This window comes from Polistes fuscatus, unplaced genomic scaffold (assembly GCF_010416935.1).
Source record: "Polistes fuscatus isolate 324 unplaced genomic scaffold, CU_Pfus_HIC Scaffold14, whole genome shotgun sequence".
NCBI lineage: Eukaryota > Metazoa > Arthropoda > Insecta > Hymenoptera > Vespidae > Polistes > Polistes fuscatus.
Window position 1 is genome coordinate 1,382,491 of NW_025113042.1, and position 15,102 is coordinate 1,397,592.

Genomic DNA, 15,102 nt, shown 5'->3' on the forward strand with positions numbered 1-15,102 from the left:
GTGTGGCTTAAGTTTCCAGTTTCACTAAAGATTTGCCAAAAATCGTACAAAAAGTTGCTGGACACGTTGCGATTTAAATTAATAAAAACAATAGTGCCGATCGGACGTAGATCTTCAACTATTCTCCTTAGCAACAATACAAAAATTAAGATTAAGCGTTCACATTTATATAGTTTAAATTTAAAATTTATTAATAATTATAAAATTTATTTATTTATTTAATTATTTAATTATTTTAATTTTGAAGTTATTATTAACTATAATCTCTTGCAGCTTTTATTGACCAGGATCAGTATACATAAATTTCTGTTTTAGTTTTCAATATGCTAAACTAAGCAGAGAAATGTAGAGATTATCGTCTTCGTAAGAAAGGAAAAGGAAAATAAGGAAAAAGGAAAAAATGAGGGAAAATAATGAGAAAACATAATGCACGGTAATGCAAACGTTGTAGGGTTCTTGGCTGCGGAGAAAAATTATTCAAAAAGGTTATGAATAGCCTGCGAATGAAATTTTATGTACTCCGTCAACTTCTAATTTACTTTGCGAACCATCGGCTAAGCCTGTGATTACCGGTACAAATTTAAATAATTTAAATGTCCCAGCATTAAATAATATAATGCTAATTATTTATTTTTTTGTTTGGTTTTTATGTTTTGAAGTTATTTGAAGTTACTTACATTTATTTTATTAACATTTATTTTACATTTATTTCTTCAAGAAATCCAATTTTCTGCGAATGGAACTTTATGTGCCCCATCGACTTCGAATTTACTAGTGACTTCTGAACCATTGGCTCAGCCTATGAATAACGGTACAAATTTATAAATTTAAAATTCACAGCAATAACTAATAGTACTGCTAATTATTATTTTTGAACATATACTTCTTTTTGGTACGTTTGGGAATTTAGTCTTTATTTTTTACTTTTACTTCTTCAAGATGCATCGTTGTCTACTGCAAAAGATAACTATCACAATTATATTACTGTGCAAACTGATGTGAATATGGAAAATACTTCTATGCAGTGTCATCATCGTATAACATCAAATAACATTACATTAAAATACATGGAGCAAAGTTCACGATCTCAAACACGAAATAATCAATATTTAGCTGATGCTTCGATTATACATGTATTGTCTAATCAAGACATTGTACCGGATGAAGAACGCAATTCGTTAAACCAAGACACAATCATGTATCAGGAATTACCTCAATCAGATGTACCCTCTATTTATTCTAACTCTTCAGACCAGTTAGTAATTAATCATTCCACTGGCGAGCAAATTGATATGGATTTAGATCCTTCTTTACCATATAGCAATTATCATCAATTTAAACGAGCTCATAAGGAATTTAAAATAAAATTCTTGGGCAATTCATTTGAACATCCATGCTCAGTATGTGACAGATTGTGGTTTAGAGAGGATTTAAAAGAGCCATCTAATGAACATGAGGATATTCTAATACAATTTATACCTAATGTACCTATGAAAAATACTAAGCCTTGTAATACATTCATGCAAGCTTTAAACAAGAAGAATATTCCTCTAATACTAACATATAACGGCTTCAAATATCCAGATGTACCTTAGCATCTACCACATTTATATTTAGATTTTGAAAGATTAATTTCTCCTCGTATTTCTTTTATGCAGATCAGACGTCTGACACATGTGAATGGTAAATACGCCAGTTATGGTCAATTAATTAACCTGCCTGTTTCAGTTAATACAATGGTCAAATCTCTTCAAAGAAATATCGATAATTATTATTGTATAAATGTACATAGTAAACGTAAGAAAATTGAATGATCTAGTTACATACATGTCATTGTAAACAAGCGTACAATTAAAGCTTGGATTCAATTTTTAATACCGTCTGCATTGTATAGAATGTACGATATTAAATTTAATGATTAATATTTTAACGATAATTAAATTCACGACAAAGTTGGACAAAATGATGTCAGCGAACACATTCCTGTAGAAGAGAGTCTTTCGGCGCACCAACCGACATTAATGTGGGATGAAGAACAATATTACGTATTGCACCTGGCGAAGAAAATTTACCTCAAAGTTTATAATTTGATGAATTTTTTTATTTCTTATTTCTTATTTAATTTTTTATTTCTTATTTTATTTCCTATTTATTTTAATTAAACCCTTCTTCTTCATGTATAAATAAATAAGATTTTACTTATTTTTTTTGCAGTTATTTTTGAGGTTGTTGATGCTATATTAATTTTGGTATTCCAAAGAAGAATAACTTCTGACGTGCGTACATAAGTACACACACCAGTTTTTTTAAATTTATATCAATTAATACTAATTAATTATATGGCGAGACACAAAATTAATTCATTATTTTTACTCTTAACTATATAATATTAGTTTCTGTTAAAATGAATAATTGTTTTTCTTTTATTCAAATTTCATAATTTTTGACAAAAAATAAAAAAACGCCGAGCTTATACGCCGATATATATAAATATACAAAACGCACGACACTCGATTGCCAAAACGAAAAATTCTCGCTATCGAAAGAAAAAATATAAAAAGAGAAATATCGGTTTCTTCTTTCAGTCGCACTTGCCTTTAAGGCCGAAAGAACCGAAGATTACCGAAGATCCTTCGTTTGTGTATTAGTACACACGGACGCTCGCACGCACACTAGCCCGCTCGCGTGTAAAAGCCGACTGAGAGGCAGAACTTGCTTCCCCTTTCTAACAATTATTTTAACCTTTTTTTTCCAATATTTCTCGCTTATTTGTGCAAATACAAAGATAAACCATATAACTATTTTTATGTATTTTTTAATTCTCTGCAACTTTCGTTTGAAACTTTTTTTGATTAAATGCCTAGATTCTAAGAAAAGGCTATTTTTTACCAATTTTTAACCTTTTTTACCCTTTTTTTTAAAGCTTACACATCAAGTTAGAGAAAAAATTGTACCATTCGAATTAGCGTCGTCAAGTTTCTCTTAGATCAAATTCGCAGGCTGATAAGAAATTTTTGAAGTTTGGCTCTTTTTGACTGGCTTAAAAGGGAACTTCTATTATTAATTTTTGGGCTTCCTCTAAAAGATAAGGAGAAACAGAAAGCAGGCTAAGAGTATTGGTATCGGAGTCTACGTATCACTACATATATTCTATTCGTTTTTCACATTATTTCACATAATTTGTATTCAGTATAAAGTAATTACTTTTTTTCTCAATCAGTAAATCAATCATACAAAAATAGCATCAGATTCTTATTATCCAAATTATCACTAGATTGTGGCTTAACTTGCTGCGAATTCGTGTGTATTATTATTTAAATAAAGTGTCTAGAATAAATACTGCGACTTCGCACAGTTATCTCATACAGCTATAGTACGAAAGATGGTCCCGATAGGGCTATTACATAAAAAAACGTTCATTCCTCCAAAATATAAATTTTATTCTGAAAAAATAATGAAATTTTTTAACACTATTCCTACCGACACTTCACGTATACCTATTCCTACCGCGGCTGGTCAAATGACCGGTCTTTCACAACTTATATTTTTCAATATTGAATGCAGACCAATGGCCAGCTTACCAGTATAAAAATATATTTTCTTTTATTCAAGAGTACATAATCTACATTTTATTCGTTTTCGTCGCATTTTTTACAAATGGGCTTCTCAACTGTACATTTTCCGCATACGTACTTTTTACATTTTAGACAGATTTTGTTCGTCTTATTATCTTTACAATACCTTATCTGACATGTTTTCCGTTCACGAGAACCTGTACTTGTACTTGCGATAGGTATTGGTTGATTTTTTTTGCCGAGCTCTTGTTGGTATTCGATGGCAAGTTCTTCTGCCAATTGAAATAGAAATTCCTGTCTTGTAATTTCTCCTCCTGTAGTTTCTTTATATAACACCCATGCATTTATCCCGGCTAAATTCAAGATATTAAAAAATACTTGCAAAGGCCATCTCCGAGATTTAGATTTTACCGAATAATTTCTGGCCATTTGGTCGGTCACATCTACGCCAAACTTGGTGCTATTATATAATTGAATTGTCTCCGGTGTTCGGGTGTCATTTTTTTCAATTTGTACGGAGTTGTGCATTGAACTGAGAATTAGAACTTTCTTTCTTGGTTTGGCTTTGTAAACTGTCAACATACAATTATTTGAGCGATAGAGTTTGGTTGAAAAAAGTGCCATGTCGTCATTTTTCAGTTTTGCCAGTCTTGGTAGCTCTTTTCTATTTGCTCTAATTGTCCCAACAATCGTAGTTTTTTTTGCTAAAAGTTTTGTTGCTAAAGGTAGGCTTGTAAAAAAGTTGTCCGTGGTTATATTTCTTCCACATCCTACATACGGTTTTGCTAATTTCATAGTGACAAACTCTCCAAGAGCAACTGAGGGTTCTCTACTTTCATCTTTTCCCAAATATGGAAAGCCGTTTATTATATATTTGCTACGCACATCGAATGCTAACCAGAATTCTATACCAAATTTGTCCGGTTTATTGGGCATGTATTGAGTAAATCTACACCTTGCTTTCGTTGGAAACAATTGTTCGTCAATAGTAATATATGGTCCTGGTTTATAACAATTCTGACTGTTGTCAATAAACTTGTACCAAACTTCGGAAATCATAGCAAATTTATCGGTTTGTAACCGTTGGTTTCGTTGATTTCTGTCGTCAAATCGAATAAATCTCATAATCTCCGTAAAGTCATGTCTACTCATAGTATTTGAGAAAAAAGGCGGGCCCCACTTTTTATTCCATAGAAGTGCTATATCTATATTCTTAGCCTCATATGCGCCGCGGCATACAGAATTGCAAAAAATGCATATAACTTTGCAGTAGATAGTTCCCATTTATATCCCAACACTCTAAATGCCTCTGCCTCTGTGCACTTTCTTATAAGTTCGATTATATTCTTATCAATTATCACAGAAAATGCCGCCCTAACTTCGCCTTTCATAATATTACGTTTACTGTACCCAGTCGGGCCTGATGTTTCCCTAAAAATATTATGACCAGGTGCTCTTCCAGGATTAGACCCTATTTTTACTTCGTGCTAAACAGTTCCGTCCATCGCAATTTCGCTTACTTCTTCCTCATTCTCACTATCGGAACTAACTAAGAATCTTCTTCTCTTTCGTCGTCTACGTACGTTCGAAATATTCTCTTTGTTCTCATCGGTGTTCGAATCTGTTTCAAGTGGATCATAATTTTCCGTATTGTTATTTTCCATATCCAGAATTTCCTGATCATCTTCAGAACATTCTGCATCGATATCATTTATTCTCTCTAATAATACATTCGCACTCCTCAAACGTCTTGCCATTTTGGGGACAAATATTCTACACAAATAAAAACTAAAATATGAAAATGTAAATCAAAATAGATAAAAAAAGAATAAAAGATAAAATGTGAAACTTACTGCGAAGTATTGTTAGTCTTGTTCACTATTTTGAAAATGGCACTTATAACACGTAATACGATATAAAATATTACAAAATAATAATAAAAGACTGCCAAGTATGCTCTTTGTGACTTTTACGTTCGATGCACTCTGTTCGTGTCGCAAGACTACACTGATTTGAATTCGTGAGAAGACGTCTATACACTTCCTTCAGTTACAAGTTTATTTATTTTACGTCATAGTAGATGAGATTGCGTAGAACATTCGAGGATCTTGACCGTATCGGATATCAATCAAGCAAATAAACACCGCTAGCCCGATAGTCGAGTGAGAACTGTAAACACTTGGAAGTGCCGTAAACCATTTTCTGGAAGGCACTTATCGGATAAAATGTGTCATAACTACATTACCTTTCGTTTGTAACGACTTTATAGTTTTGGCATTGAGTCTTAGAGAGAAACTCTTACATAAATGTATAAATCGTACTACCGGTCAAATGACCGGTCGTGGTAGGTAAGACAGACTACAAATTTTTCTCGGAAAATAAACAATAGAAAAATAAGTGAATATTGAAAATATATCATACATATATATGAGGAAAAGTGGTAAAGTTTAAAGGCGATTCACATACGTTGAATGTAGGAAATTCCAAATGAAAATTTAAAAACGGTCATTTGACCGGTCCTGGTAGGAATAGTGTTAAACGAATCGAAGATGTATTTCTTACCTTATCGATTTCTCATTTGTCCTTCGACAGAAGTTTAATTTTATGAAGAATTCACTTCTAGCGCGTGTGAACTGCACGCATGAATTTTTTTGGATTTATTATCGTTACTTCGAAGTAGGAAAGCGGTTACGTAAAGCCGTAACGAAAGGAATGGATCGAATCGAACAGCGTATTTTTTGACACCGTTCGGACAGTGAGAATAAAACTCGAAGATGCAGAGAAAAGACTTACTCAAAACTAATAACTTTATATTAAATTTAAAAATAAACATATGATAAAAAATTTGTCTTCTATGAATAAAATCAAATATCCTCATTATACCCAAATTATCGATAAAAGCAACTTGAGTATCTCTTGAGTTATTTTTTAAAATACTTAATTATTAATTTAATGTGTTTATTTTTCAGTCTATTTGTGATATTGTATACTTTATTGCTAAGAATACGAATACCGATATCCTTAATAAGAACTTGAAACTCATAGTTTTTAAAAATTATGTTTTATTTGTACCGTTAATTATTACAATTATTTTATTGGAAAAATAGTATCGACAAAAATAATAAATATTATCGCTTGTTAAATCTCAAGAATTTAGTTTCAGTTGGTTGCGAAGTTATTCTGAATTTTATGTTAACATTTTCAACTGATACGAGATCGTTTATTCGAACAGTAATTTTTCTCAATAAACTAGTAGCGATTGCTTTCATTTGGGCCATGTCAAATATTTGACCTAAAAAAGTAAGAATAAATAAACATGTACTTTGCTGATAAATTTTTTAGAATACTATTTCAAGAATGCATAAAGATGCGCTTTTACCTATGCATCCTCTTTATCCCAAGCTTAACGGGATGAAACATTTCGGGTTATAATTTCCCAGCAAGAACCGATCCGGGTAAAATCTTGAAGGATCATTCCAATATTTATCTTTTCGACGAAGTGAAAATATTGAAACAACTACATGACAATATTTTGGTATTATCACATTGTTGTTCACTTAATGAAATAAATAAATACATATTATTCTAACATAAGACAGTAATGTCAATGGAAAAAAGAATATACCAAAAATATTTTATTATATGTAAATATACCTTTTGTATACCTATATAGTTTGCGTGCAATAAATGGAGCTGGAGGAAAAAGACGTAATGTTTCCTTGATGACTCGATCCAAATATTTCATTTTCTTAATATCTTCCATTATAATAGGAACATCTTTCGGATCGCTTAAGCCGTACAAATCGTACAACTCTTCGTATACTAGATTCTGCAATCGAAAAAGCTGAATACATGATACAAGTTTTGTATGAAAATAATTGATTTTTAAAAGATAATGAAAAATAAGATACTGCTTAAGTGCAATCTGTGCGTACTTGAATGTCTGAAAACGTTGCTAACATTAAAAATAAAAATGAAAGTGTATTATCTTCACCATCGCTTCCCTAAAAAATAATAAAAAATGTTTTTTACTTTTAATGAATAAAAAGAAATTTTATGTAATTTTAAATCAATTTTTGATAAAAAATAAAAAAGAAACAAAAAATTGATATAAAAAAAGGGGATTAAAAGAAAATTTTATACGGGCAAATCGTTTATAAAGTGCAGTAAATTTGATAAATCTTACCTCAATACTTTCAGGATAATCGAAGATTAGGACTAATTTAGGGCCTAGCCACAATAGCAACGGCGAAGAATAGTATGCGAATAATTTCATTATGTTATGAGTTATATGTAATTGTAAGACAAATTCTTTCAATAGAGCTTGCATAAATATAGACATTATAAAAGTAAAATAAAATTGTACCTTTTAAATCACCAAGGAAACTATTCAGGCTTCCAATCAAAAGGTAAGCTTTAGGTCCTGAAAAATTTTTTTCCATGTTATACTTACGAAATTTATTTATTATATATTTAAGACCATAGAATCACATTATTATTATTGCTGTTGAAGTACTAACTTTATTTATATACACCATGTTTAGTTAAACAAATACAAAACTATAAAACAAGCTAAAATAGTTTTAAAATATTGCTGGGTCCTATCTTGTAAGCCAGGAAGTGATATTAAGTTAACAATTCGCAGTGACTTCTTGTATCTTTCGTGATTTAACAGAAACTGGGAAAGAATCATCAGACGGCGAACCTATTTAAGCAAGATCGAGATCATACTTCATCCAGTTGTCAAAGATACTTTCAACACGTGTGGACAAAATTAGACAAAAATCTGTATGTTATCTATTCATTTATTCCGTGCGTAATATTATTATATTGCATAGTCGCAATCTATATAGTTTTTATATTAGAAAAAGTTAATCGATATTATTAACATAGTTTCTTTTTAAAGAAATCTTGTTTTTATCCCTTTCCACTATTTGACTTTGTTTATGTTAATAAATAATTACTAGATAAACGGGATACATTAAATGAAAAGCAAGAAGTTTTTCGATTACAGGTCAGATTGAAATGACTTTATTTTGCATTATTATATAAGCGTTTCGATAAGTTTTAATTATTCAAGATAAAATACAATTTTTTCTTATCTTATTGAAATAGTAAATTATTGTGCTTGTTCGGTGAAATTAGGGCATTTGACCGATTTGTATTGTGCGCCGAATAGGTTAGATAGCGACGGCGTTGAGATATTAGATTAGTTAGGATTACATCCTAAATAGGATCGGTCACGACTGCCTTAGTTGAGTTATGAGATACATGTAGGACCGCCTTAGCATGATAGGTACATGCGAGTGCGTCTTGCGGTATGTTGGAGGGGAGATTTGTGCGTGGAGCCTTGGTCTCGAGGGCGCACACGGCAGACCAGATCTGGATAGCGAGAGTAAGTTTTCGTTTCTGGAAAAAGAAAGTGACGCCATATTGGCCGTTTATAAGTGAGAGCTGTGTTGTTTTTGTGTGTGCTTCCGAGCTACCGACGTGTAAGTTTGAAGGGGTAGTGCATGGTCACAACCTCGCTATTTACTAAGTTTGAAGGTGTTGTGCATGGACACAACCGCGCTCTTTACTAAGTTTAAGGGGTTGGGCAAGAACACAACAGTGCTATTTACTAAGATTAAAAGGGTTATCCACGGACAAAACCATTCTTTTTACCGCGAGTAGCGGTTTCTCTTTACAGTGCTTGCCGGTCTACCAATACAGGATAGAGTTACAGCGGTACGGGCTACACCTAAGTTGAGGTTGTTGGCAACGAGGATAACGCGCCTTTGTAAGACTGATAACGTGTCTAAGTAGATTGTGGGGTATCATGAATAGTTGCGGTGGAAACAAAGGTAAGAGAGATCTCTAGCGTAAAGAAAAAAAGAGGTCCCTTTGCAACAAAATTAGTTCTTGTATTCTTTCTTTAACTTGTCTACAGGGTACTATTTACATTGTACTATTTGTTTGAATAAAGCCTTTGCTTGCCCAGGCTTTTCTCTCAACTCCGTGAGAGTTTTTATGCTAGGCAAGTGTTTTACATCGCGTAAAATTGTGTTGATTGATTTATCTAACCTTTCCTATCTCACTCATTCGTACATTAAATTAACCGAACTCACGACATTAATTTCAAATTGTTTAAGTCTTATATTCTACAAACAGTGTTAGACAAATTTTTTGATCGCACGTGTTTCTCTCGTAGAATTTATATGTTATATATTTCTTTTGTGGAAATAAAAAGAAAAGTGAGATGGACGCCGAGCACTTTACAATAAGCAGGTTTAATTTTAAATATTTCCGTTACAAACAGGTGATTGTGTCACGTGTAACCGTAAGTGAGAAAGCTTAAGAGAAGTTCTGGATTGTATTAATCTCCTGAGTAAGGCTTTAAGAGACTGTATTAATCACTTGAGTGGTCAAACAAATGGTATCGACAATGAGCAAACTGAGATTTCTTTCAGGTGCCAACGTTGTACGCGTAAAAAAACTTCGATTGCAATGGCTGCCGCAGGACCCGGCGTTACGGCGAGTCTTCAATAGTCGCTGGGGAACGAGGCGTGTCTTCATCGCGCGAAAACTGTCGGGTGTCGCCGTCCATTGGGAACTCTTATTCCCAAACAATTTCTATTACTTCTTTTATTATACTATCTTGTCTGATTATGATTCAATAGAAATTCATTAGAAAATTATTGTTACATAAAATTGTAATAGTCTGAGAGAGAGTGGTCAGCAAATTGCATGTAATTTACTAAAATCCAAATTTCATTGAGTCAATCTCTCATACCTGGTATACATTAGAGGGAAACTAATTAAGTTTGGCGACAGTCCATGTATAGTCACTTAGGTAACATAGGTACAAAATTTAGACCAACATTAAGAGAATTTTACCAATGCTGTCGTCTGGATATTTTATTATTTACTATTATTATTATAAAAAAAATAATTGCAGACAATTGTGACGGTTTTGAGGCTATGGCATTCACTATAGAAAGTGCCAAGAAAAATAACATTTGGAGAAAGCATTTTCTTATTATTTAAAAAATGCATTCCAGATTAGAGTTTGCGCGAGAGGGAAAGCCACGCCACGGCGGTGTTAGGTGGTGGTAGGTGCAATCGTCGACAGCAAGAAACTGTCATGAGTTTGGGGTAAGTGACCTTGCCTCAGCTCTGGTAAATGCTACAGGCAATAGATCGTAGGTAGGCAACCTTGCCTGCGATGTAACAAATGCGACAGGAAGAGAAGAACGTCACCTGAAGAAGTGGCAGAGGGTTGCCAGGGCCGCAGAGAGATTCAAGCTCTGCAGCTTGGCTTCACCAATTTTGGGGAGGTTGTTTAAGTGGGCAAGGCCCTTAACATATTCCTCAGAAGGAAGAGGTTGTTAAGTTAACGAGCCCAGAGAAACAAGGCTCTGAGAAGACTCCTGCATGGGCATGGAAACAAGCAGTCTACTCAAACGGGCCAGGGAATATACGCTGGTTGCTAAGTCCGAAAGAAGGCGATCGGCTAATCTCAAAAGAGACATCTCAGGACGTGTGAAGCGTTATCACCTCGAGAACCTCGAGGTGATGAAAGTCCTGTACGAGCTTCTAGGTGCTAGATGTTTCGGGGACGCTAAGAGTACGGAGGCTATAACCCAGCTTCAGGCCGAAAATAGAAGCATCGAAGGGGACAATAAAGGCCTTTTAAAAGAGATTGCGCTTCTCAGAAAGGAGATATGAAAGAGAGGGAGAAACCCTCCTCCCCCCAATACCACTACTTCTACACCTTTCACGGCTAGGAAGATTTCAGAAAGCCAGGCAAGGTTGTGGATTGAGCAGCGACTAGCGCTAGCTACGTGTGACGAAGAGTAGGACCTGAGGCAGCTTGCTGAAAATGTGCGGGTCCTGACAAAAGCGGTGGTGAATCCTGTTAGACATTTAGAAGACAGTTACAAAATCGCGAACAAAACGCCTTAAAAGTTTTAGGTATTTTATCAAAAGATTAATTGCGGTAAACACACCCAGGACAGGAATTTCAGGGTACATTAGTGGTCACGCGATGTCGCGATGTTGAAGGCTACGGCTACCGCGGCTTGAAGGCTCTATCTAAGAGCTAGGTTCAATGGGAAACAACCAAGGATCGACCTATAACTTGAGGCTCTGCGGGAGGCCTAGAGGACTTTGGTCAAGACATTCGAATCCGTGTTGGTCGTTCGACGGTAAGCGCTTATGTGATAGTGAAGAACTATATACTAGAGTGCGCAGAGAGGCGTCGTGCTGATGTCCTGGTTTCGCTTGACATCAGTTACGCATTCAATTTGAAAAATTTGCTGATTTTAATCTAAGAATAAAGATGAATTACAATCGTTCTATTTATCCTGATATTGTAACATGCATTAGTAAGTAGGATAGCGATATTTTTTTTAGTTAAAATACTTTACCGTGTAAAATGTATGTAGAATTATTATTAAGTGGCGTTGGGAACTCGAAAGCTCGGTGCCGCATATACTAAATCCCGCCAGTGTTTTCGTCCCTGTGCGCGATCCCTCAAATTACGATCCTTATATCCCATTTCCCTAATATCCCTTCTAGTATTGTCCTCTCATCTACGCCTTGGTCTACCTAATGGTCTTTTTCTATTGGGTATACCAGTAAGTATTTTAATATATGTATTGTATTGTTTTTAATTCAATTTAACACATACTCTTCTTCCCTTTTTATATTTTGTATATTTCATATATAAACTACTTTCTTAAATAGTTTTATCTAAGTATGCAGCTCGACATTTTGAATTCCATTCAAAGACCGTAGCACATCCAAGGAAAAGACTTCATTCCAGCATCGGATCTATGCATGTAAATTTAATTTCCCAAAGATTACCGATATAAAGATTTCTCTTAACTAATGTATTCTTCGTAGAGTTCCAATTTGAATTATTATGCTAATAGAATCCAACTGTTGTTACAACTAATAAGTAAGACATGAATCTGTAAAAAGGTAAAAATAATAATCTTGCTTCTAAGAGATACAAATATTATATATTATTATAATTTTTATTATAATAATAATAAATAATAAAAAATATTAAAATAAATTTATAATAATATATTATATTATTATAAATATTATAATTCCTAATAAAAAAAAGAATGCATCTTAGTTATTTATAAATTATTTTCTACAATAATTCTTATTAAATTATAATCTCTTGCAACTTTTTGTCCAGTATCAGTATGCATGTAAATTTCTGTTTTAGTTTTGGAGATCTCAAAAACTAATGTAGGGAAGTGTAATGTCTATTACTATCGTTACAAAAATGTATCTAAAAGAAAGTATTCATCATAAACAAACGCAGAACATTCTGAAGCGTATAGGCTGAGAAAAAAAATATTTCGTTACGCAAAAGAAATATAACTTCTTACGTGCGTACATAAGTCTACACACGAATTTTTTTACATTTAATTTGCCCATTTTTAGTCTATTTTTCATTACTCTCTTATTTTTTCTTACCTTTTTCAAATACAAGTCATTGAACATTATGTTACCCACTTCATTAAAGTATACCTTTTCTAATTCTTTTATTATTGTTATCTAAACTGTTTTTTCTTGGAGTCTATGATTGAATGTTGTTTTTAATTGATTTTAATATCTCTGTTTTCATTAATTCTGCATATTCATTTGCAAACATCATGTGTTGTGGTTGTAATGCTTATTCTTCATTCTTCTCTTTTCTAATTCAGGTTATAGCGATTACGTTCGTTTTTCTACCCTTTGGTGATGCCGCAAATTTTAATGCTTGCTTCAATATTTTCGTCATAGTAAAAATAATTGTGGTTTTTAAGACAACTATAATTATTATGTTGATAAATAAGCCAAAAAGTGTTTCTCTGTAAATAAAGTTATAAATTTAATTAACTGTACATGTACGGGTTATCTTCAGTATAATATATATGATATTACCCCTGTAAACAAAGAAACGTCAATTGAAGTTATATTGTTCTTGCACACATGTGCCTTTTTAAGTAATAATTCTATTCTCTCTTTCTCTCTTTCTTCCGGTAATCCTAACTACAACGTTGGCGCATGCAAAGCGTGGCACATTGGAGCTAAAGAATTTTAAATTTTTTTACATATATGTAATAAATACGTCAACGCCCATGGCACGGTGACAGCACTAGTTCCTGCTTTGATCATTAAGTCAAGCAGCGCTGAGTACGATTAGTACTTGGATTGGTGACCCGCTTGAGAAAAAAGAAAAAAAGAGGAAGAAAAGAAGAGAAAAACGACTTAATGCCATAAATTTGAAATCGCTTGACGCGCATCGTAAATACCGACAAACTTCGTGGTGTCGGTTTTTACCATGTCGCTCGTAAAAATCTCAATCTCATCACATTTTTCCAAACGCTCCAAAAGAAGTATATCTTCGAAAAGCTATTATAACGGGACAAAGCAAAAGAATATAATAAATACATTAGCATAATATTAAAAAAAGAAAAAATATATAAATTCATTTAATACCAATACGTGTATACAATTTAATACATTTGTAAGACTTGCTGTTGGAACATTAAATCTTAGTTATCTGTTTTATAAGAAAACTGTTAAAATTATATTAAAAATAAACTATCTATTTGTTCTCTATATTTGCATATACATTTTTGTCTTACTAAAATTTTTAACGACTTTAGCTGTAAAATCATTTTTTGATTAGTCAGTTTTTGCAATCGATCAAGTGACCATAAAAATGAAGATTACTTTCGCCTAACTAATGTACACGTTAACATTTCCTAGAATTTGGAATGTTACGATGGCGGCGAATTACCATTGAACGCTAACACGTGATCACTGTTAGAAGTGCGGACGTGAGATCTTCCTTCCACTCTTTTCTGCCAGAACGAAGCTTACATAAGACTCTTACAGGTGACGAACTATGAAGCCACGCGTGGAAATCCGTATTGTATAAAAATAATGCAAACAATTTTTTATTGCAGAATGAACTCGCATGTATAAACCGTATTCAATGAGTGTCAAACATATTTACTAGACACAAACTTGGTAACGAGCTAAGACGCTATTAAAGCTGGATTATTATTGTTCAAATCTTTGGTACATTTTACTATTTTTGGGTAAACTCTTTTAGAAAATATATTAAAATATCCAAGAAGTGCTTTCGAAAACAAAACAAAGATACGATTTCTATAGTCGTTTAGATTTTAAATATTAAAATAAAAAAATTTATTATTTTTTTTTCGACAAAGTCCAATTAAAAGTCTTTACTTACAAATATCGGTTTATTAGTTATGAAAAACTGACGCTTTTCATTCGAAACGGAATCTTACTGTATGAATATGTAATGCCGTATAAATAATGGAAAGAAACGTTATTACTCGATCGTATATTCATTTATAATAGCTTTACAAGTGAAGATACCTTCATTATATCAAATATAGAAACGCAATAAGCATTTAAAACATTGCAAATATCAAAATGTAAGTTTAATTCAGTGATTTATTTTCGAAAGCTGACATTTTTCATTTACCTGACGTTTTTAAAAGCTTAG

At 32.8% G+C, this 15,102-nt stretch overlaps 1 long non-coding RNA gene and 1 pseudogene across 1 annotated transcript; one reads left to right on the forward strand and one right to left on the reverse strand.

Moving 5' to 3' along the window:
* Window positions 1–532: 532 nt before the first annotated feature.
* LOC122514179 lies at window positions 533–994 on the forward strand. Its single transcript, XR_006302979.1, has 3 exons — window positions 533–572; window positions 719–811; window positions 940–994. It is a non-coding gene; the product is annotated as an uncharacterized LOC122514179 (long non-coding RNA).
* Window positions 995–3,542: 2,548 nt separating this feature from the next.
* On the reverse strand, window positions 3,543–5,539 carry LOC122514217 (annotated as a pseudogene).
* Window positions 5,540–15,102: the final 9,563 nt, after the last annotated feature.